We start from the raw sequence: 22,354 nt of genomic DNA on the forward strand, positions 1-22,354 counted from the left end.
CCATGTCTCATCACCAGTGATGATGGTGTTCAGGAAGTTGGGGTCACTGTTTGCACATTCCAGCATGTCCTATGAGATTTCCAGAAACAGTTGCTTGTGTTCTGGCGTTAGCAGCTCCGGCACAAATTTGACTGACACTCTGCATGCCCAAATCCTCCATCAAAATGAAACGTACCAAACCTGTGCTTATTCCCGCCTTATCTGTAAGTTCTCGGATGGTGACACAATGGTCATCCATGATTAAAGTCCATTTTGGGTCAATCACTTGGTCATTTCGGTATGTGGATGGCCTACGTGCTTCACTCTCTACTGATGCGCATCCATTTTATAAGCGGTTATACCACTTATTTGCATTATGCTCATTGCATCATTGCCAAAACCTATTGAATCTTGCAAATGGTTTCCGCTTTGGTATCACCAAGCTTTAGGCAAAATTTGATGCAAATTCCATGCAATTTGATGCAAATTTGATGCAATTGTTCTGACATGTTACAGCTAATATGAATCTGACAGGGGCTGAGTAATGTGTTCACGCTAGAGACTGATGTGCTCTGTGGGTGAGAAAAAAATTCATGCATGTGCAAGAAGGTTCCCTACACCTCCCCACCAAACAACTCACACACAGTCAATGCCTTCTCCATTAAATATAGACAACAATTAATTATATATATAGTTGCCCCATAGCATAAGAGTAAACTACTGTTCCAAAATGTAATAGACTGAAAGTCAAACTTCTAGATGACCTGGAGCATGCATACGATGCACCAGATGTTTGCAGAGGTAGGCTCAATAATTCAACTGAAGCTGTGGCTATTTTCCCTTGTAGCGCAGCACCGCACCTGATCAGAAGTAAAGATAGCAGAAGGCTTTTTTCCAGCTTGAATTCCTTGGCCTCTTTCCACCGGAGAGTCCAAGCACCCACTGGATCATGGAAAGGCCATAAATGCAGCGGATGGCTTTGTCACCATGTACAAACAAAAGACGCAAATCAGCTCAATCAGTAACCACATTTATTCCATTCAGGCTTCCCGCCGGACGTATACTAACAGAAGGTATCTAATAGCATAGCTGCAGGACTCTCCCCTGACATAATGATTTAATTTGAATGACAGGTCTACGATTGAACAAACACTACTGATGTCAGGAAGAAAAACAACAGCTGCAGCCTCAGCTTTTTGGTTTCTTTACGCTAAAAAAGGCTGAAATAGACATGTAATTACTATGAACTGCAGTATGGTAGATTTTGAGGGCAGCACAATGCAGGACCTGTATCCTGATGTACATTCATGGCTAAACACAAGAAGAAAAACAAAAGTTGTTTGTTTTACTTCTTTGTATAGACGTCTAGCCTCGGGTGTGTCGCTCCACAAAAGTATCAGCACTGGCAGATTACCTGCTCTCTATAAAAGGAACTATTGTCCCTCCATGAAACCAAAATCCAGCACCTCGCCAGCAGCTCACTAAAATCTCTACCACTCAGACATGGTGCAGTTCATCAGTGGTGAAAGCGAGGGTGGGAGGAGAAGGAGAGAAATGTTCCTCCAGCTCCCACGGTGAAAACCAAAAAGTTATATTTCCAACAACGACTGTGGCAGATGGAAGTCTGGGAAGGTCATCAGAAGAAGGAACACCATCAAAACAAAGCAGTTGCACATGGGCCATTCTGGACCTTACATACACACACAGTCTAAGGTTCTCGACCCCAAAGCCCAAGCTGCGGCTTCTAGGATTACACACGATCATTACCTATATTTCATTACCTGCCTCCATCTAATCCCACAGAGTGGGCTCTAGTAAAAAGAAATACTTTGACAGTGCCAAATGACCTTCCTCGAAACCTCCATACAATAGAAAAAGCAGTGCAACGTCAAAATTTGTTTCATCTTTGCAGGTGATCCGGTATAATTTAATGCAGAAAAGATGGGAATTATAATCTAATCTCATTCAGTTGAGAACTACAGTAACCCATTAAGTCAGAAAAAGCAGACAGATACAGTATAAGCGGTTTATTGTATGCCCAAATATAGCTGGGGAGCATCACATTTGAGATTAAGTGTTTTAGCCTTCGGCATGTTGTTGAGATAGTTTAATGTTTTACGGGTTGTCACAGAGTTCAGTTGGCTGACATATTTCACCTCATAGGTGCATTCTGGTAAAACTACATCTGCCCTCAAATTAAATGTACACACAAACAAACAAAAAAATTCCCAACAAATATTTAATTCTATATAAAAAATGTTTTTGTTAAGCAGTTCTACTCCATTCCACAAGTCGCACACAGAAGAATCCAAATGAATAACCACAGTTATTCTGGGTGGTAATTAGATGAAGTTATGGGCATTATTTACCAGCTCCCCATGGATGATGATTAATAACTGAGCGTATCAGCGTGCAGGACAAGAAGTTCTTCTATTATTCAACAGGGCCTGCCTAACTCCCACAAAAACCATCACACCGTGCCAAGCTGCCGCTAAACGGGGGAATGACGGGTTGGAATACCAGTGGGAGGTGAGACTCACTACCAGCTGTATCATCAAATCTCAAATTCATTCTCCAGCTGGACATCCATGGCCTTAATGTATTCACCATAAGACAACTGGGGGTGGGTTTAATGATGGAAAAAGCCTGTGATATTCAGTTCAACTCTGATTTTAGAAAGATTTATTCTGATTCACTGTGGTCATCTCCTGCTAGACTGTCTTGCGATGGCAGGGATAAGCGATACAGCCAGGCCAACAATTATCTTCATCAAGGAGGTTATGCTTTCATGTTGACTGAGCAGACTGTCACCAAGATTACTCAAAAACCTGTGCTGTTACCCAAAAATAATCCATTAACCTTTGAAATGGTTAACTTTTTCTAAACTTTCATCAGGAATGACAGACAGGGCAATGTGGCGTTTGGATGTCCTTTCACTGTCTCAAGTTTCCAACCACCATCGAACAGCATGCACACTAGTCCTTCTGCCACTTTTCTAGACCAAGGCACTGTCTTTAGACCTGCTGCATTATTTGTAAAATGACTGTTAAATGTGCACATGCATGACGGGGGGCGCTAGAGCGCACGGTATGGAGTAGACGTGTTTTGGCAGAGCTCCTCCCTGATAAATCACGTTTTTATAATAAAACACACATTCCTGACCAAACGTCACTTGGGATTATGTTATTAACATCGTCAGGGTGTCCTTTAACCATGTCACCAAAGAAACAAGCCGTGGTGAAAAAACCAGAGGAGTACTCCCAGTCTGAGCAATACGGCGAAGCTATGCTAACCGAGCAAGCGCTAGCTGAGGCCTCCACACATGATACGGCTGTTCTTGCTGCCATCAACGAGATGAGTAAGAAGATGGAGGACAGGTTTAACTCTTTGTAGCAGTGTTTTCAAGCTAACCAGGTAACCCTAACGGAGCATGGGACACGTCTTACAGCGGTAGAGGACATGTGCAGCGAGCACGACTGTAGGGTATCCCGACTAGAGCAAGGAGCTAAGCTATTGGAGAAGGCTAACAGGGCACTGCGGGAGAAAGTTATCGATCTCGAGGCGCGCTCCAGACGCCAGAATATCAAAATAGTTGGCCTGCCAGAACATGCTGAAGCTGGATGCCCTGCTGAATTTGTGACTTCTTTCATACATGATATTTTTGGGAAAGAACATTTCTCAAGGCCTGTAGAAGTGGACCGCGCACATAGGCTGGGAAGGCAGCCATCTAATGATCCCTCCCGTCCCCGGATCATGATTGCTAAGATACACAGCTACCGTGTCAAGGAGCTTATCATGCGGCTAGCTTTGCAACAATCTCCTCTGAGTTATCAAGGTCGGCGTGTCCACATCTTTCAAGATTTTCCACCTGAAATAATGAAATGGTGCCAACTCTTTGATGACTCGAGGAAGAAAATGAAAGCTGCAGGACTTCGCACGGGTTTTATTTACCCCGCTCGGCTGAGAGTTACATATGGCAGAGACGTGAAAACGTTTGACACTCTGGAGGATGCAAGACTTTTCTCGGACAATCTGGTGCCATGTGAGGGCGCTTCTACAGAAGACTAGTGCTGCCGGACGGACAAATGTGGCTTTTCAAGTTCCCTGGAGACGCCTATGTGGTTACAATGGGAGAAACTGCAGGTAAATACATTGTAACAAGGCGTTATAAAGGACAGTGTAGTCAATGGTACAACATTTGCCCAAGTACCTATTTTGTTGCGTTTTTTTTTTTTCTCTCTCTCTGTGATTTATTGTTGACATTTCTTAATTGTCATAAGTGTTAGTATTAATTTACAGAGTGACAATTTGGTGTTTTATTTAAGCTCGTGTTACACTGGAGGGGGGGTCTGTTCATTTGTGGTTATTAGCGTGTTAGCACCTTAGCTCTTGGCTAGGTAGTGTTAGATTCCTCCTTTAGATTTATGTTTAGCTGGGCTTTTTTCCTACTTTGTTTGGGAAAGTGGGACGGGGGGTGGTTTGGGGTAAGTACAAGTTTTGTACATTTTTGTGTTTTTGTGTGAATGTGTTTTTGTTAGAGGCTTGTGTTTTTTTTATTATTACTCAGAATAAAACTTCTTCACTTTCCCATGGTGTCTGGGGATAGTACTATATCTAATGGGGTCACTATGGTGAGCTGGAATGTAAAAGGTTTAGGCCATTTTGTTAAACGTGCTAAGGTATTTGCTCATTTGAAATCCATGTCTTCCGATGTGATATTCCTCCAGGAAACGCACATCAGGCCATCGGAACAAGCTCGTCTGCGTTGTAGCTGGGCAGGTCATACATTTTAATCAATGTTTTCAAGTAAAGCACGTGGTGTGGCAATCATAATTAGGAAGAATATACCATTTCAACATCTGCAAACAATTTCTGAGGTTAATGGTAGGTTTCTCATAGTAACAGGTCTGCTTTATTCTATGCATGTTACTTTAGTTAATATATATGGTCCAAATATAGATGATGCAGGATTTTTCCATAAAATGTTTGAAAAGCTACCTGATTTTACAAATACAAATTTACTTGTTGCAGGGGATTACAATTTGAATTGGACTGGCACTTGGACAGATCCTCGAAAAAACAGTATGTTCCTTCGAATGCTTCTCTGACTTTAAACAGTCTAATGTCTTCTACAAATCTTGTTGATATTTGGCGCTTGCAGCATCCTACGGACAGGGAATATTCCTTTTTTCCAATTTACATAAGTCCTATTCACGAATAGATTTTTTTCTGTTGGACTCTAAGTTTTTGCCTAATGTGTTGGACACCAAATACCATAACATTATAATTTCAGACCATGCACCTGTTACTCTGACCCTTGATTTTAATCAACCAAAACAAACTATGTGGCGCCTGCGGCCCTCTCTTCCTGGCAAACTCGAAGAATTTTTAGTCACTAATGATACTAAAGACACCTCGGACTCTCTTTTATGGGAAACATTTAAGGTAGTTATGAGGGGCCATATTATTTCATATGAAGCAGCAAATAAGAAATTAAGGAATTTAAGATTAAAGGAAGTCGATGCCAAGCTATCTCAGTTAGAGGCTTTATACAGGCAAAATAATAACAGTCAAACATTGCAAGACATTTTGACACTCAAATATGAATATAATACAATTCTTACAAAACACGTCAGTAATCAATTATCCCGGCTCCGTCTTCGTTACTTTGAAATGGGGGGCAAACCTCACACGTTGTTGGCTCGTCAGCTTCGGGGACAACAAGCCAGCAGAGCTATACATTGCATCAGATCTAGTACTGGGGAAAGGCTTAGCAACCCCAAAGCAATAAATAAATGATTTGTAGAATTTTATCAGGAGTTATATAAATCTAAAGCTAGTGGTGAGGTAGATGCATGGCTTAACGATCTTCCCATCCAGACTAGATGATGACTCGCGTAAAGCTTTAAATGCCACAGTGACTATAACCGAAATAACAGATGTTATTAACTCATTTAACACAGGTAAAGCGCCTGGACCGGATGGCTTTGGACCCGGATTTTATAAGAAATTTGTCAAACAGATATCCCCGCTCCTGCTTAGAATGCTATCTTGCGCTACTGACGAAAAGACATTACCTTCAACATTATACAATGCTGATATTGCTCTTTTGCTTAAACCAGATAGAGATGATACCAACCCAGCTTCATACCGTCCTATCTCCATGCTCAATCTGGATTTTAAGATTTTTACAAAAATATTAGCAAACAGGTTGAACAAGTGCATTGAATCTATTGTTCATATAGATCAGACGGGATTCATCCCTAATAGATATTCTTTCTTTAATACCAGAAGAGTATTGAATATTATGCAATATAAATTTTCTTCAGCTTCAAAAAAGGGTATATTATTTTTGGATGCGGAGAAAGCTTTTGATCAAGTGGAGTGGAGATACCTATTTAAAGTTTTAGAAAGGTTTGGTTTGGGTGATTCTTTTGTATCTTGGGTGCGTTTAGTTTATCTGTGCCCGACTGCTTCAATTGTTACTAATCAGGATGAGTCACAATCTTTCTGCCTTGGAAGGGGGTCACGCCAGGGGTGTCCCCTGTCCCCGTTACTCTTTGCGTTGGCCATAGAGCCATTAGCAATTAATATAAGAGAAGACGCAATAATTAAACCCATAACAATTGCTGGAGTAGATCATAAAATATCGCTTTACGCTGATGACATTGCAATTTTTGTGTCGGACCCTGAACAGTCTGTTCCACGTGTACTTGAAATAATAAATAGCTTTAGCACTGTGTCTGGGTACGCTATCAATTGGCAGAAGAGTGACCTGGTATCCCTTAATGGAGATTTAGATCCTGAGTTTGTGTCCGACACTCAATTTAACACATCTTCAAATGTAGTTAAATACTTAGGTATTAAAATCACAAAAAAATCCAAAATCACTTTTTAAATATAATTTCATTGAGAGACTGGATGCGTTAAAGAAAAACATAGAGAAATGGAGAATATTACCCTTATCAATGATAGGCCGGGTGAATACAATTAAGATGGTGTCACTACCAAGATTTCTTTACCTGTTCCAGATAATTCCAATTCATATTCCGATGTCCTATTTTAAACAGATCGATTAGACTATCTTACCTTTTATTTGGGGTTATAAGGCGCACAGAATCTCTAAACAACATCTGCAGAAACCAAAAGAACAAGGTGGTCTGAACTTGCCTTGCTTCTTGCACTATTACTGGGCTGCCAATGTCAGAGTGATGGTATATTGGCAATTATCGCAGGGTCAGGACAGTTCGGCAAATATGCCCTCGTGGCTAACAATTTGAACAGAGTCTGGCACAGAAATCCTCTCTTCAGGCACTTCTTTTCTCATCCCCCAGGCCTTTGTCTTCACGGAAAGGGGAACATTTTACATTGTTTAATTCAGAGAGACTTTGGCTACAGATCCGCAAATTTTGTGGACTTCCAAATACTTCAGTACATGCCCCAATCTGGCATAATCATGCCTTTCCCCCATCATTTACAGATGTGGTCTTTAGAGAATGGAGTCGAAAAGGGTTAACATCTATAAAAGACCTTTACATTAATAATCGTTTTTGCTCGTTTGAACAACTACAATTGAAATATGCCTTACCTAAGACCCACTTTTTCCGCTACCTGCAGTTGAGAAACTACATCAGACAAAATTATTCCTCATTTGACTCTCTGCCTGTGGATAATGATCTGTTTAAAATTTTACTCGGGTCTCCAGAAGCCAAAGGTTTAATTTCATTATTAGTCCGTATATTTTCTTATAAACTTTCTCAACCTGCCGTAATAATTAAACAAATGTGGGAGGAGGATCTTAATATTACAATACAGGATGAGATCTGGAAACGTGCTCTCAAGGATATTCATCAATGTTCTGTCAATGCTAGGCTTCAGTTGGTTCAATTTAAAGTCATGCATAGATTACATTATTCAAAGGCCAAGTTAAATAAGATCTTCCCACAAACCTCTCCTGCTTGTGATAGATGCATGGCCGCTCCTAGCACACTTGCACACCATTTTTGGCTATGCCCCAAGTTGAACGGTTTTTGGAGTTCAATATTTAAATGATATTCTACTGTATTGAAAGTAAACCTTGATCTTAACCCAGAAACAGCTTTACTTGGCTTTTCCAGCACATTAGACAATTTGGATCACAGTGCATGTGTAGTTGTAGCCTATGGGATGGTTATTGCCAAGAGGTGTATTTTGAAACTATGGAAGTCAGATTCACCACCCCATTTTGAGGCTTGGCTGAGGGTTCTCCATATTGAAAAATTGAGGTATGAAGTGGCAGGCTCACCACAGAAATTTTATAATATATGGAGACCTATTTTGGATTACTTAACACTCTAAGTGACCCCCAAGAAATATGCACCTTGGTTTGTTTTGGATTTGGAGTGATAGTTTTTTGTTATGACATTGTTTTAGGCTCCTTTTTTTTTTCTTCTTTTTGTGGTGTTTTTGTTTTTTTTATTTACATATTTATATCTTCCTCTGTCAGTACCGTGCTTGGATTAACCCATTATCTTTACCAGGATTTGTGCTGTTGTATTTCTTTTTGTCTAATTTTGTTTTGTGTGCTGTTATATTTGTGTGAATGTATACTAAAATTAGAAATGTTACTTGATTAGTTGCTTTGTACGATTACTTCATTAGCAGCTTTGTGCAGTTGCTTTATTGGGAGCTGATGACGACTTGTAACTGGTGAGGTAACTAGTGATCTAACTTGGTTCCTCTTAAGATTGAGCAATCAGCAAAGCAACTAATCAGCAAAGTAACTAAGAGTTACTTTTTTAACTACTCAATCTTGAATAACCATGTTGGATTGCTGGGTACTTTGTTAGTGGCATTCAGCAGCTGCTGACAGGTTGTCCGCAGCTGCTGGTGAAGTAACTGTATAGAGTAACTGTAAAATGTAACTGTATAAAGTAACTTTTCAAAGTTACTGTGGCAACACTGACAATAAAGAAATTGCTTTCAAATGTGCACATGCATTGTTTCACCAGAATTAGAAGGCACTGTGTACACATGACTCTGCAGACTCAGTGTCAGTGGAAGCACACATACATGCACAGGCCTGCTGTTCACTACCATCTTTATCAAGGAATGGACATAGATACACCCTCAAAAACATATTTGCATATGCAATCTGGCTACATCTGTCACTCAAAAGGCGGATCTGCTCTGCTACACAGTAGAGAACACAGAAATGAAAAAAGCAAACTGTGCAGAAGAAGCACATTTTACGCTGAATATGAAACAGACAGTCCTCTGTGATTTGAATAAAAGGAAGTAAGTTTCATTTGGTGGTCTCTCTTCTGGAATACAAAAACAATCAAAGAAACAACAACAAAAATAACAGTAACTGTAACACACCAGAACTGATTTGTGATCCATACAAACCACTCCCACGGTTTAGCAAATTAATGGCAAAGTTTGCACTAGGGCTGAAACGATTAGTTGAGTAACTCGAATAATTCGATTACAAAAAATGTTCGAGGTAAATTCTGTGCCTCGAAGCTCCGTTTAACGTTGTAGCACATATGCCAGGCCTGTGTGTGGTGCTGTAACGCTCCCAGAAAAAAACAGACTAGACTAGAGCAATTTAGCACCAAAAGCTACAGCTTTCCAACGCGACACACAGAGTAAAATAAAGCCTTTTAAGAGAAAGACGGTCCACGCTGATCATCTGAAATAGACATACTGCACATTTAAAGTGAAGCAGTGTGTCTATTTTTAAAAAACACACGGTCCGCTCTACGTGGGGAGTGACTGTTTGCCCGGTGGCCGGCTGCTGTCTCTCTCTGCCCGGTGTGAGGGGAGTGCAGAGCCCCTCATACCAGGTGAGTCACAGCTCCGTCCCCAGCCACACTGACAAAGTCTCTGAAAGAAGAGCCTCTCAGCAGAAGTCCACTCTTTTTTCTGTGTTTTGCTCAGACTCACAATGAGTGTTTCGCTTTTTAATTTTTGCCTTTTTGGGCAACACATAACGCTTCACAAACACTGTAAATAAAAAAAAAAAAAAAAACAGTGACTGTGAGGCTTGCATGTTCAACCTCCAGCTGAAATGCATCTGCTGAATTGCAGAGAAAGAGGGTTTAAAAAAATTACAGTGAAGAAAGTTCACAAAATACCTATGATTTGGAAATGGTTTGGCTATCCAACAACAGACAAAGAGCAGACAACATGTGCCAATAAAAATCAGAAAAAACAACAAATCTTGTCTCCCATCAAAAGGTCCCAAACCACGAGCATTAACACGCAAGCTATTACCAAGCAGTCTGCCTGGAGGCAAAACAAACCTTTCCTAACTCTTCTACAGTCAAACTCCAGCTGGAATCACTTGTGTCTGACTTTTCAGCCGCTATCTCATAACATATGAACTCAAAAACAAGCATGTACGACAAGTGTAATTTCAGATTTCACAAGTGAAAAACCAGGATTCAAATGACTATTAAAAGCAGGTTGAACCCAGGTACGAAATCCCTTTACAAAAATTTTTTTCACAAGCTGTACAGTTTCAAATTTATGCAAAATATAGATTAAAAGCGCAAGACCATCTCAGAAATGTACCACACTTTGTCACCAGCAGGGATTGATAGATGTTGGAGCCACATAGCAAATCTTTAAAACTACACTGTCGGCCGTAGGAGTGTCTATTATCAGACATGGAATATATCAAGCACAACCATTTGTTCAGGAGTGTATAATTTCTTGCAAAAAATTAATCCCAGTTTTCATAATCTTAAAATAAGACCATCATTATCTGCATGGGAGAGGCATATTGCACCACAATGTTGATACAGTAGCCCAAAAGGGACATGACACCAAATTCTACACTCTGTACCATTAATAAATGCCACTACTATGAAACCATCAAGTTAGCTGAAATAATTTTTCTCAAAGTATTCTGAACCACAGTAAACCTTACGATTTATTCATGATTTGGTCATACAATGACTTTACACCTCACACTTCAATTTAAGTGATAATAAATATACTGTGATAATTACTGACATTGATTTGCCAAGGCCAGTACAGTGGCTTAGTGGTTAGCACTGTTGCCCCACAGCAAGAAGTTCATGGGATCACTTCCCAGATGGGCCTTTCTGAGTGGAGTTTGCATGTCCTCCCCGTGTTCGTGTGGGTTCCCTCCGGGTGTTCCGGCTTCCTCCCACTTCGAAAGACATGCAGGTTAGGTAAAGTGGAAACTTTAAACTGACCATAAGTGTGTGAATACGTCTGTCTGTCTATATGTGGCTCTGCGATGGAGCAGCATCCTGTCTAGTGTGTTCGCTGCCTCTCACCCTCTGACTGCAGGTATGCATCTGGAAAGTATTCAAAGTGCTTTTTTCACATTTTGTTATTTTACAGCTTGCTCAAAAATGGATGGAATCATTTTTTCCTCAAAATTCTGGACACAATACCCCATAATCACTATGTGAAAAACATTTTTTTTTATTTTTGTAAACTTATTAAAAATTAAAAAAAACTAAGAAATCATGTGTACATTAAGTATTCACACCCTTTGCCATGAAGCTCAAAACTGAGCTTCCTGTTTCCACTGATCATCCTTAAGATGATTCTACAGCTTAATTGGAGTCCACCTGGAGTAAATTAATTTGATTGGACATGATCTGGAAAGACACACACCTGTCTACATATAAGGTCCCTCAGTTGACAGTGCATATCAGAGCACAAACCAAGCATGTCTGTAGACCTCTGAGGCAGAATTGTCTCAAGGCACAAATCTGGGAAGGGTACAGAAACATTTTTACTGCTTTGAAGGTCCCAATGAACACAGCGGCCTTCATCATCCATAAATGGAAGAAGTTCAGACCCACCAGGACTCCTCCTATAGCTGGCCGCCCGTCTGAACTGAGCGATCGGGGGAGAAGGTGCCAAGAACCTGATGGTCACTCTATCAGAGCTCTAGCATTCTTATGTGGAGAACCTTCCAGAAGGACAACCATCTCTGCAGCAATCCACCAATCAGGCCCGTATGGTAGAGTGGTCAGACAGAAGCCACTCCTTAGTAAAAGGCACATGGCAGCCTGTCTGGGGTTTGCCAAAAGGCACCTGAAGGACTCTCAGACCATGAGAAACCAAATTCTATGGTCTGATGAGATAAAGACTGAACACTTCAGCGTGAATGCCACGTGTCATGTTTGGAAGAAACCAGGCACCGTCCCTACAGTGAAGCATGGTGGTGGCAGCATCATGCTGTGGGGATGTTTTTCAGCGGCAGGAACTGAAAGACTAGTCAGGTTGGGAGAAAGATGAATGCAGCAATGTACAGAGACATCCTGGATGAAAACCTGCTCCAGAGCACTCTTGACCTCAGAGTGGGGTGACGGTTCATCTTTCAGCAGGACAATGACCTGTCCTTGAGTGGCCCAGACCTGAATCTGATTGAACATCTCTGGAGAGATCTGAAAATGGCTGTGCACCCACACTCCTCATCCAACCTGATGGAGCTTGAGAGGTGCTGCAAAGAGGAATGGGCAAAACTGCCCAAAGATAGGTGCACCAAGCTTGCGGCATCATATTCAAAAAGAATTGAGGCTGTAATTACTGCCAAAGGAGCATCAACAAAGTATTAAGCAAAGGATGTGAATACTTATGTACACATAATTTCTTAGTTTTTTATTTATAATAAATTTGAAAAGAAATATGTAGTCATTATGGGGTTCTGTGTTCTATGGGGTTCCATTGTGAGTAGAATTTTGAGGGGAAAAATAAATTTACTATTTATTTTGGAATAAAGCTGTATCCTAAAATGTAGAAAAAGAGAAGTGTGAATACTTTCCGGATGCACTGTAGGCTCCAGAGCCACCCCCCAGCTCCATGACCCTTAATTGGAATAACTGGGTATAGAAAATGGATGGATGGATGGATGGATGGATGGATGGATGGATGGATGGATGGATGGATGGATGGATGGATGGATGGATGGATGGATGGATGGATGGACGGATGAAAAGCAAATCAATGACTCTTGCCAAGGCAAAGCTCCATATGTCTGAAAAAATGATAATATAAATTTTAATCCTTGAGATAAAACACAATCATAAAGGCTTTCCTGGATGTCAACAATCACCATCAATTTAAAGTGTTCCTCAACTTTAAAGCATCTTGCTCATCAGTGTGTAAACAGCAAGTCAGATGTGCTCACTGGTTTCCCAGCAACACATCCAGGTCAAACAGTCTTCGCTTAATTAGATCAAACACTCCGCCATCACCGTATGTCCCATGTTGATGATTTTCTAATAAATCCAAAGATTACATGCTGCTTCATGAGTTGAGAAAATTATCCTTCTTAATCTCATAAAACCCTCTTAGATTATCTCTGAAATGCAATGACCACCAGATGTCAACAAGGCCGTTTTTCATTGTCCCAGAAAAGCTGGCATTTGGGACGATGTGGTTTTGCTGGACAGCGTTGCTCTACCGATTAGACATTCATTGTAATTATTTTCTGATATTCAAAGAAATCTCATACATATTTATTCACGTACTGTAGCCTGATAACTCCCAGGCAGTACACCTTGGTGACCATGAATCCTCAGCTTTGGAAATGAAAGAAACTGACAAACAAGCTCATTTCAAGCTACATGTAAATTCAAACCCACTTGAGAACAGAGGTGGGTAAATTCTTTCCTTTGAAGGGTCAGAAAATTAATGTGGATGGAGGAGGACCACATGCCAAAAGTGAATGCTGATATGCTATACCTTAGGGTTGAAATACTCTTGTTTTTCACCATGGGTTCACTTAGACAGCCGGTTGCATAGTGAACATAACTGTACACACACTTGCCTATGTGTTACTAAAGGATTCCACCAGAGGGCACACAAGGGTACTCAGATCCTAGAGATCTACAGCAATGGGACATCATACAGATGTGGTTAACTGCAGATTTAATCACCCACTTCAACTTTCTGACATTTTTTGCTGCTAACGCTCAACCCTATACTGCCTCTACCATTCATGTGTATATTGTGTCTCTGTGGATGTACATAACTGATGCACCAAATGGACACATAATGTGTGAGATAACCAACATATGCCCATGAACGCATAGATAACAGCAAGCATATATTTTATAGAAAATCAATATTCTGATGCTAAAATACATTTTCAAATACACTAATGTTTAACCTGCTGAAAAACTATTAATAATTTGCAGAGAATTTGACAATTGCTATGGCTGACCAAAAGCAGGGATGGCAAGATACCACTTTTCCCTGTCTGATACAATACAGATATTGGAACCTTCAGTATTTCCCAATAAGATACAAATCTGCAGTGTTGGACATGTTATTTTAAAAAAGTAATTAGCTACAGTTACTAGTTCTCCCAATAAGTAACTAAGTTAGTGTTAATCCTCCCGGTTCTTATTGTAATACTGTCCCTTACAAAGAACAAAGTCGATATATTCCTCAGTTTGAATTTATTGAAAGTCATGCTGAAAACCAGGCCTGGGTCCCCAGAGACACAGTCCACACAGGGACTCCATCTTCTGAAGGACCCCAAACATGGCCAACAAATGGCTTTTATACAAGAAAATTTAGGCAGTACAGTGGGTGCGTTTTAGTCTCACAATCCTAATCTTACTGGCTCCCCATAGACAGAGCCCTCTCTATAGCTGATGCTTGCGCATGGGTAATGGAAGTGAAATAAACGAGCCGGCAGTGAAAAAAGTCTGCTGGTTCAGTTTAACCATTTTCATTGTGCACCTAACTGGTGCACAGGTGCATGTTAAAGATAAATGCTGTGCACTTGCGCACCAGAAAACCCAACGGTAAGTGCTTCCCAGGAGGACAGCAATGACAACAGCTTGCATGAAAAGTGTTTCCCTCTGTGTTTCCTTTAAACTGTCTCCAAAAGTGGACCTTTACTTTATGGTCGTGTTGGGGGGGGGGGTCTTTCATATAGTCAACCCTGTGGTGACGCATCTGTCCTTCTCCCTCTTCTTCTCCTGCCTGGTGGCTCCATGCTCAGCATCCTTCTCCCTATATACCCTGGGTCCATCTCCACCTATGAGCACATCTCCACTTCTCTGGTCTAGACTCAACCTGCTCTATACTCACACGACAGATCACAATGTCATCTGCAAACATCATAGTCCATGGAAACACCTGTCTGATCTCATCTATCAACCTGTCCATCACCACTGGGAACAAGAAAGGACTCAGAGCTGATCCTTGGTATAATCCCACCTCCACCTTGAATGTGTCGGTCATTCCTACTGCGCATCTCACCACTGTCACACCATCCTTGTACATGTCCTGTACTACCCTCACATACTTCTCTGCCACTCCAGACTTCCTCATACAATACCAAAGCTCTTCTCTTTGCACCCTATCATAAGCTTTTTCTAAGTCCACAGACACACAATGTAACTCTTTCTGGCCTTCTCTGTACTTCTCCAACAGTATTCTCAGAGCAAACATTGCATCTGTAGTGCTCTATCTTGGTATAAAACCATATTGCTGCTCACAGATCTTCACCTGTTTTCTAAGCTCAGCTTCTATTACTCTTTCACATAACTTCATGCTGTGGCTGATCAACTTTATGCCTCTGTAGTAGTTACTGCAACTCTGCACATCACCTTTGTTCTTAAAAATAGGAACAAGCACACTTCATCTCCACTCCTCAGGCATTCTCTCACTTTCCACGATTTTATTAAACAATCTGGTTAACCAACATCCATAAAATACGCTGCTCAAAATAATGAGAGAACATAGTGTTCCTCTAATTGTTTTGAGCAGTATATCTGTCTGTCTACCTACCTACCTACCTATCAATCTACACTGCTCAAAATAATTGGGGGTACACAGTGTTCCTCTAATTATTTTGAGCAGTACATTTTCAGATCTGTGGAGAGGAACTTCAATTTATTAAACACAAATGTAAAAAGCAATGTCTGGCACAGCAATACCATTGACAACAATCAAACTGAAGAAAGAAAAAAATTAAATAATAAAAATAAAATAATAAATTCAAGTACAAAATTAGTAAGGAAGAGAGATTGTCAAACACAACTTTATTGTCAGTTAAAAGATAAGCCATCTGCAAAGTGCACAACACAAGCTCATGAACATGCTATGGTACCCATAAACTGCACTTAGTTGTGTTTTTAATTTTATTAATGCACATTTTATTTGTTTTCCTAAAGATGGAAAGAAATCCATGTATCCTACATTCATTTTTACAGCACTGCCCTCATCCTGCAACAGCGACGGGCGATAAGTAATGTGTGTCTGCCGACTTGGATAACACAAAAACCGTTCCTCAAACTCGATTTGAATTCCTTAAAAGTATGGTTTCATTTTGGCTCAGTCTTCTCCCAAATGAAAAAGGAATGTAGGCTAGAATTTGTTATGACAGAATGAGACAACAATTTCAGGTATTTTGGCCTCATGCCTGGAATACAGAGCTCACAGCATGTTTGTGTCACGTCCAACACTCACTTCACACGCAACAGTCGTGCATATGTGCATTTTACACCTGGCAACATTTCAGTTACGTTTGTGATGTGTCACTGCTCAGACGGTCCACATTATTTGTCTTTTAAGTCTGAGTCTCACTGTGACAGATTGAGGAAAGGTATGAGTAACTGATACGAGATTTTGAAATCTGGTAGTGTCCATTTTGTCCTGTACAAAAAAAAAAGAATACACACACACACACACACACACAACCAAATGCAGAGCGCCCACCAACCCATGGCACCCTGAGCAAATGTTGATCAGCTTACCATTGACAAGTGACTCTTTTCTGAAGATGGCTTTTACAACGTATAGCTCAGTCATTTTGTCTCCAAAATCAACAGGCTTCTTGGGGTCTCTATGCCTAACACACATACCAAGTTTACTGACAATCAGGCAATTACGAAAGAGGTCATTGTACTTACAATATTTGTGACAGTTTGTTCCAGTGACCACGACCTTTTGGCACCAAAGCCAATAGGCTTCTTGTTATCAATATATCCAACACACATACCATGTTTGGTGACAATTTTGCAGTTATAAAAGAAGTTATTGCAAGCAAAAGAGTTTTAAGCATGCTCTAGTGACCTTGACCTTTTGAGATCAAAACCAACAGGATTCTTGGGGTGACCATGCCCAACACATACCAAGTTTAGTGACAACCAGGATATTAGAAAATAAGTTATTGTGCTCATATTTTTGTATTTTATTTTTTACAAACTGCACTCAAGTGACCTTGACCTTTTGACCCCAAAACCAATAAACTCATTGGGTTCAGTATATCTAACACACACACCAAGATTGGTGACAGTTGTGTGGTTTAAAAAGAGGTTATTGCACTCACAAGATTTTTACCATGTATGCTTCACGGACCATGGCATCTGACTTTTTGAACCCAAGATCAACAGGCTCCTTGGGGTCACGATGCGTAATACATATACCAAGTTTGGTGACAACTGGGCCAGCACAACTGAAGTAATCTTGCTCACAAGTGAAATGTCACATAACTGACTGACTTACCACACATTTGTGACGTCAAGTCCACTGGCTGTGCCATGGGGGAAAATGTGTGCTTTCGTCAGAGCTTTCTGTGAACATTCCATATAATGATAAACACATCTCACTGAAGACGTGAGGACTGGTCAGCAGGTGTTAAAGTTTTGCTTGGATTTTTCTCTTTGGACACAGAGACTTAAATCCATGAACTTGACAGCTGCGTGAGCATTGGACACTATGTGCTGGGAAACGCTGTGTGCCACATCGAAACATCTGTCTCAGACACTGGCCAAACTAAAGCCAACAACAACACAAACTGTCAAACCAGATTTTGCAACTCATATTTCCACAGAAATGTAAAATCGGATGAGCTGCAAAAAATTGGAACACAAAATTGTACAACATATTTGAATAACTCATGTAGTCACGCATTTGTAATATTGTGTGTCTTTGTAAAAATAAATAAATAATAAATCCCCCACAGTGTTCATGAATGTGGGAGAGTTACTTGCTGTGTCTTCTTTATTTTTACTTATTCATTTTTTTTTTTTTTTTTTTGGTTGATGAACTCTGCTGATTTCCTGGCAACAAATACACTGGAGTTATCTGCTCATAAGGAAGAACTTACATCAAATAAGTATGGACACTGACAGTTCACAAGGAAGAGAAGTGCAGTTCCCATTTCATTCTGTCTTTTTTTACATCACAATTACTTACACAGTACAATATTTGTTTAATTTTCTGATTACACTGACACTGAGTTGGAAAACATAATTTTCCATCTGCATCAGACGCTCAAAGCGCTTTACAATAATGCCTCACATTCACCCTGATGTCAGGGTGCTGCCATACAAGGTGCTCACTACACACCGGGAGCAACTAGGGGATTAAGGACCTTGCCCAAGGGCCCTTAGTGATTTTCTTGTTCAGGCTGGGATTTGTACCAAAGATCCTCTGGTCTCAAGCCCAACACTTAACCACTAGACCATCACCTCCCCTTGGTGTTGAAGAACAGAGACAGTAAATAATTGCAATATGCTAACCAATATGTTAATTTTTTGTTTTCTTTTAAGGCTAGAGTGCAGGTCACAGAACCAGGCTCCCAGCCAGTAATGCTCTCTGTACAGTCTATGGAACCACACTAACCAATCACTGACATACAAGAAACATCCTTAAATATACCAAACAAGCAGTGTCCAATGAAGCCCAAATTCAACATCTTCAATATTCCCTGGCATCACTGACAGGAAATTCAATTCATGGGACAAAAGTGAAGATGACATATTTATCTGGGGGAATTCCATAGTGAATATTAGGGCTGAACGATTTTGTAAAATAATCTAATTGCGATTTTTCTCCTCAATATTGCGATTGCGATTTAATATGCGATTATTTTTCCCCTTCTTATGCATTAAAAAACCACACACACGCACACACAACAGAATTAATGAATCTGTTTCATAATAAACAATATATTTTTTTAAAGTGCAAACAACACAATGCAACACAACAACAATGCAAACAAACTGACTTTACTTGTTCAACTTTAGTTTTATGTAAGCCTATGTAGGTCTACTCTTTTTAAACACTGAACTATAAACACTGAACCTTATAGATTTATAACAATCTATAAATAAATACAATTACAGGTATAAAACAAATAAACCTTACTGATCTCTACGTGGTGTTGCCTCGTGAGGTAGCAACTGTAGCAAGGCAGGTTCTGCACAATACCTGATGCTGCGCTGCATCTTCATTTTTAAAGCCAAAATAATTCCACACAACTGACGTGCTGCCCCTCTTTGGTTCCAAACTTTGAGCTGTGTCCGCTTCTGTTGAGCCTGAAGCCATTGTACAACAGGTTAGCGCAGTGCTACTGCTAACTACACGTTGTGGCTGCTTTCTTTGCTCAGCTTGCACTCAAATCTCGTGCGTTACGAGATCACGTTTCAAATCGCGTCCTTTGCGATTAGGAAATCTCGTTCTATGATATCGCGATATTATCGTAAATGCGATTAATCGTTCAGCCCTAGTGAATATTGTCTTTTCCTTCTTTGCCTTCATGCAGACTAACTACAGGAGGAAGCACATGTGCACGTGTGAAGTTTGGAGATTACCTGTGACCCATGTTACATTGACATCCATAGGTTTTATTGTTAAATACTTCCAAATCTACCAAATTTTGGTCATAGCATCTGATTCCTTGAATTTCTCCCCCTCAGGGGTTGAAATTCTAAATTGTTTCCAGACAGCATTCATTTTAATCATATTGGCGATATCATATTATGAATCCCTTATCTAAATGCTAGGGAATAAAATTATAGTGGTGCCAAAGAACTTTCTTTTTATTATTTAAATCTTATAAAAAACAGTGGCACTATTCCTTTAAGACAATAAATTATCCATTAAGAGCAGTGGGCACAAACTTAAATTATCTCCGGCCACAGAGGGGGCACCAATGGAACAATGTCCTGAGCTGATCCAAAGTAGAGATGCTTGGGCCAGTCAAGGCATTTTATGATGGCTACGGACTTACAAATTCCATTAAATGTCCAAAGGATGTAACATCTAATGAAAAAACTTGGTAATTAAAAATTATCCTCAACAAATTTCATTAGTAAGGTTGCCAATATCAGACACAATATGCTGCATCAATACACACATAAGAACATTTTGAAAACATTTTGATGACAGCTAAAATCTGATGACTCTACCAAATATATTTTATTTAGCTTTATCATTCACAGTTGATATATGTGGATGGATAAAACAACTCATGAAAAGTGCAAGGACGTAATCATCACTACAGAAAAACTCAGGAAGTTAAAGGTGCCATGAGTGACTTTTCAGGCAGTTGAAATTGCACTTGCATCGGCCTTCAGGATGTAAACAATGCTTCCCTCCTCGGAAACTCCTCCCCAAACCTCACTTCCTGCCTCCTACTTTCAGCACATGGAGTAGAATGATCGGCACTTGAGGTCTTTCAACACATCTAATGACCCTCTATGCAGGAAAAGTCAGCCATATGTGGATTCTAGTCCGGCCATGTACATAGAGGAATTTTTAGCCTTTGCAGCACATACTTTTGGAAAGTCACTGCTGTCCACCATATTGTAAAAAAAAAATATGCAATGGCTACATGGCGAATAGCGAGGACTGCTGTCCCTTTATAAATTGGGGAGGACCACTGGTTTCACAGAGCAAGACTGGCATACGTGCTAAATGTGCATGCTCAGAATGCAAACACCAGACAGCAAAGCTGAGCGCACAGAGGGAGTGTTGCGTCATTCTCTGCACAGAACACCATTAATCCACTAAATCTTAACATAGAAAATATTTGCTGACTATGACAATGTTTAAAATGTCATTCACCGCACTTTTAAGACAGTGTGTGGCTGTAAGCTAACCACTGTGAATACTGAGAATGTTGATTTGGCACAATTGGTTTAAGCTGGATGTCCTTCCTGATGCATCTCTAGTTGTGCAAGGAGAAAAGGTGACCTTGAACCAGTGATCTTCGCTTTGAGAAACAAAGGCACTACCCTGGACTTACCGTGTCCCTACCATACACTGGTCTTCTATATTAACTGACCTAACTATGGCAGCACACCAGTCTTGGCACAAACTTTGATATCCACAGGGAATTCCCACTCCTGATTTAATTGTTGGGAGTTGTTAGGCACACTGAACCAAGTTGTGACAGTACCGCGCTACTTGGGCTGAGCTATACACCCTATGATGTAAATGATGTGTGACAAGTAACACTAGTATACCATCCCTATTACTGCAGTGTTGTGAAATTATTTGCTACGCTCTCACAGCAGATGATGAAAGGATTACAACGAGTTATGATTAAGGTTAGGGTACTGGAATGACCTGTGATCTGACATACTTGGACCGATCAAATACTGTCTGCTGTGTCCTACGTCTACGTGCATGTGCACACAGTGGCACCTCACTGAATCTGGCTTAGCACAGCGGACAGCTCCCAACAAAATAACCTAATGAAAGGCCTTCTCCAGCCAGTGGGCCACCAGTTTGAGAACCCTGATTTAAAAACTGCATGTGCTCATCTTTTAAAAACAAGACATTTAAAAAAAACAATTAAAGAAAAAACACTTAAGTAATAGTCGAAACACTGCTGTATCATGAGAAATAAGAGTTTGTGAACTTTAGTTCAGGGCCACAAGAAAGTAGCGTGAGAGAATCCATGTCTTGCCTCCTTTACAATTTAATTTTAAAATCAACCAAAACACGTTTTCCTCTTTGTATATAATTTATGCATCCTTACAGAAGAGTAAACAATGTCTTCACGTGCTGATTTCCCTTAAAACCAGATGCAAATCCACCAGGTTCTTGTGATTCAAGATTCAAAGCTTTTATTGTCATATGCACAGTAAAGAAACACGTTTCCCTGTGCAATGAAATTCTTACTTTGCTGCCCACACTGGATGCCCAAATATATATATAAATAACTAAGTATAAAATATCTAAATATAAGTGGGGGGGGATGAAATAACATAAAATAAGCATGCTGGTAAGAACAACAGAATATGACAAGCAATGTAATAAAAATGTAATAATGTAATAAAAAGAAATTTACACTGTAAGAAGGAAAAAATAAAATATGCTTGTGTAATGGCCTACATGATATGTACATGATAGTGAATGTTGCACATGTGATGCAACAGGATGCGCTCAAAAAGAAAATAACTAAATAAATAAATATGGACGAACAATGAATAGAACTGTGGCATCAACTCAGAAGAAAAAAAAAACCTGAAATGCATACGTTTGTGTGAGTTGTAAGGTGACACCGTCCTAATCCATTTCAGTTTTTGCTTACAAGCAGAAGAAAGAAATAAGAATTGTGATGAAGACAGGAATGCACAAACCAATTCTA

The 22,354-nt window shown here is 40.1% G+C and overlaps 1 protein-coding gene and 1 long non-coding RNA gene across 2 annotated transcripts in view; one reads left to right on the forward strand and one right to left on the reverse strand.

The window, feature by feature from the left end:
- egfra (epidermal growth factor receptor a (erythroblastic leukemia viral (v-erb-b) oncogene homolog, avian)) overlaps positions 1-22,354 on the reverse strand; it is a 113,675-nt gene that overhangs the window by 90,750 nt on the left and 571 nt on the right. The window lies entirely within an intron of this gene.
- Positions 5,911-19,166, forward strand: LOC117521092. The gene is made up of 4 exons (XR_004563884.1): positions 5,911-5,920; positions 10,614-10,617; positions 11,461-11,467; positions 18,462-19,166. It is a non-coding gene; the product is annotated as an uncharacterized LOC117521092 (long non-coding RNA).

This window comes from Thalassophryne amazonica, chromosome 12, assembly GCF_902500255.1.
Source record: "Thalassophryne amazonica chromosome 12, fThaAma1.1, whole genome shotgun sequence".
Lineage (NCBI taxonomy): Eukaryota > Metazoa > Chordata > Actinopteri > Batrachoidiformes > Batrachoididae > Thalassophryne > Thalassophryne amazonica.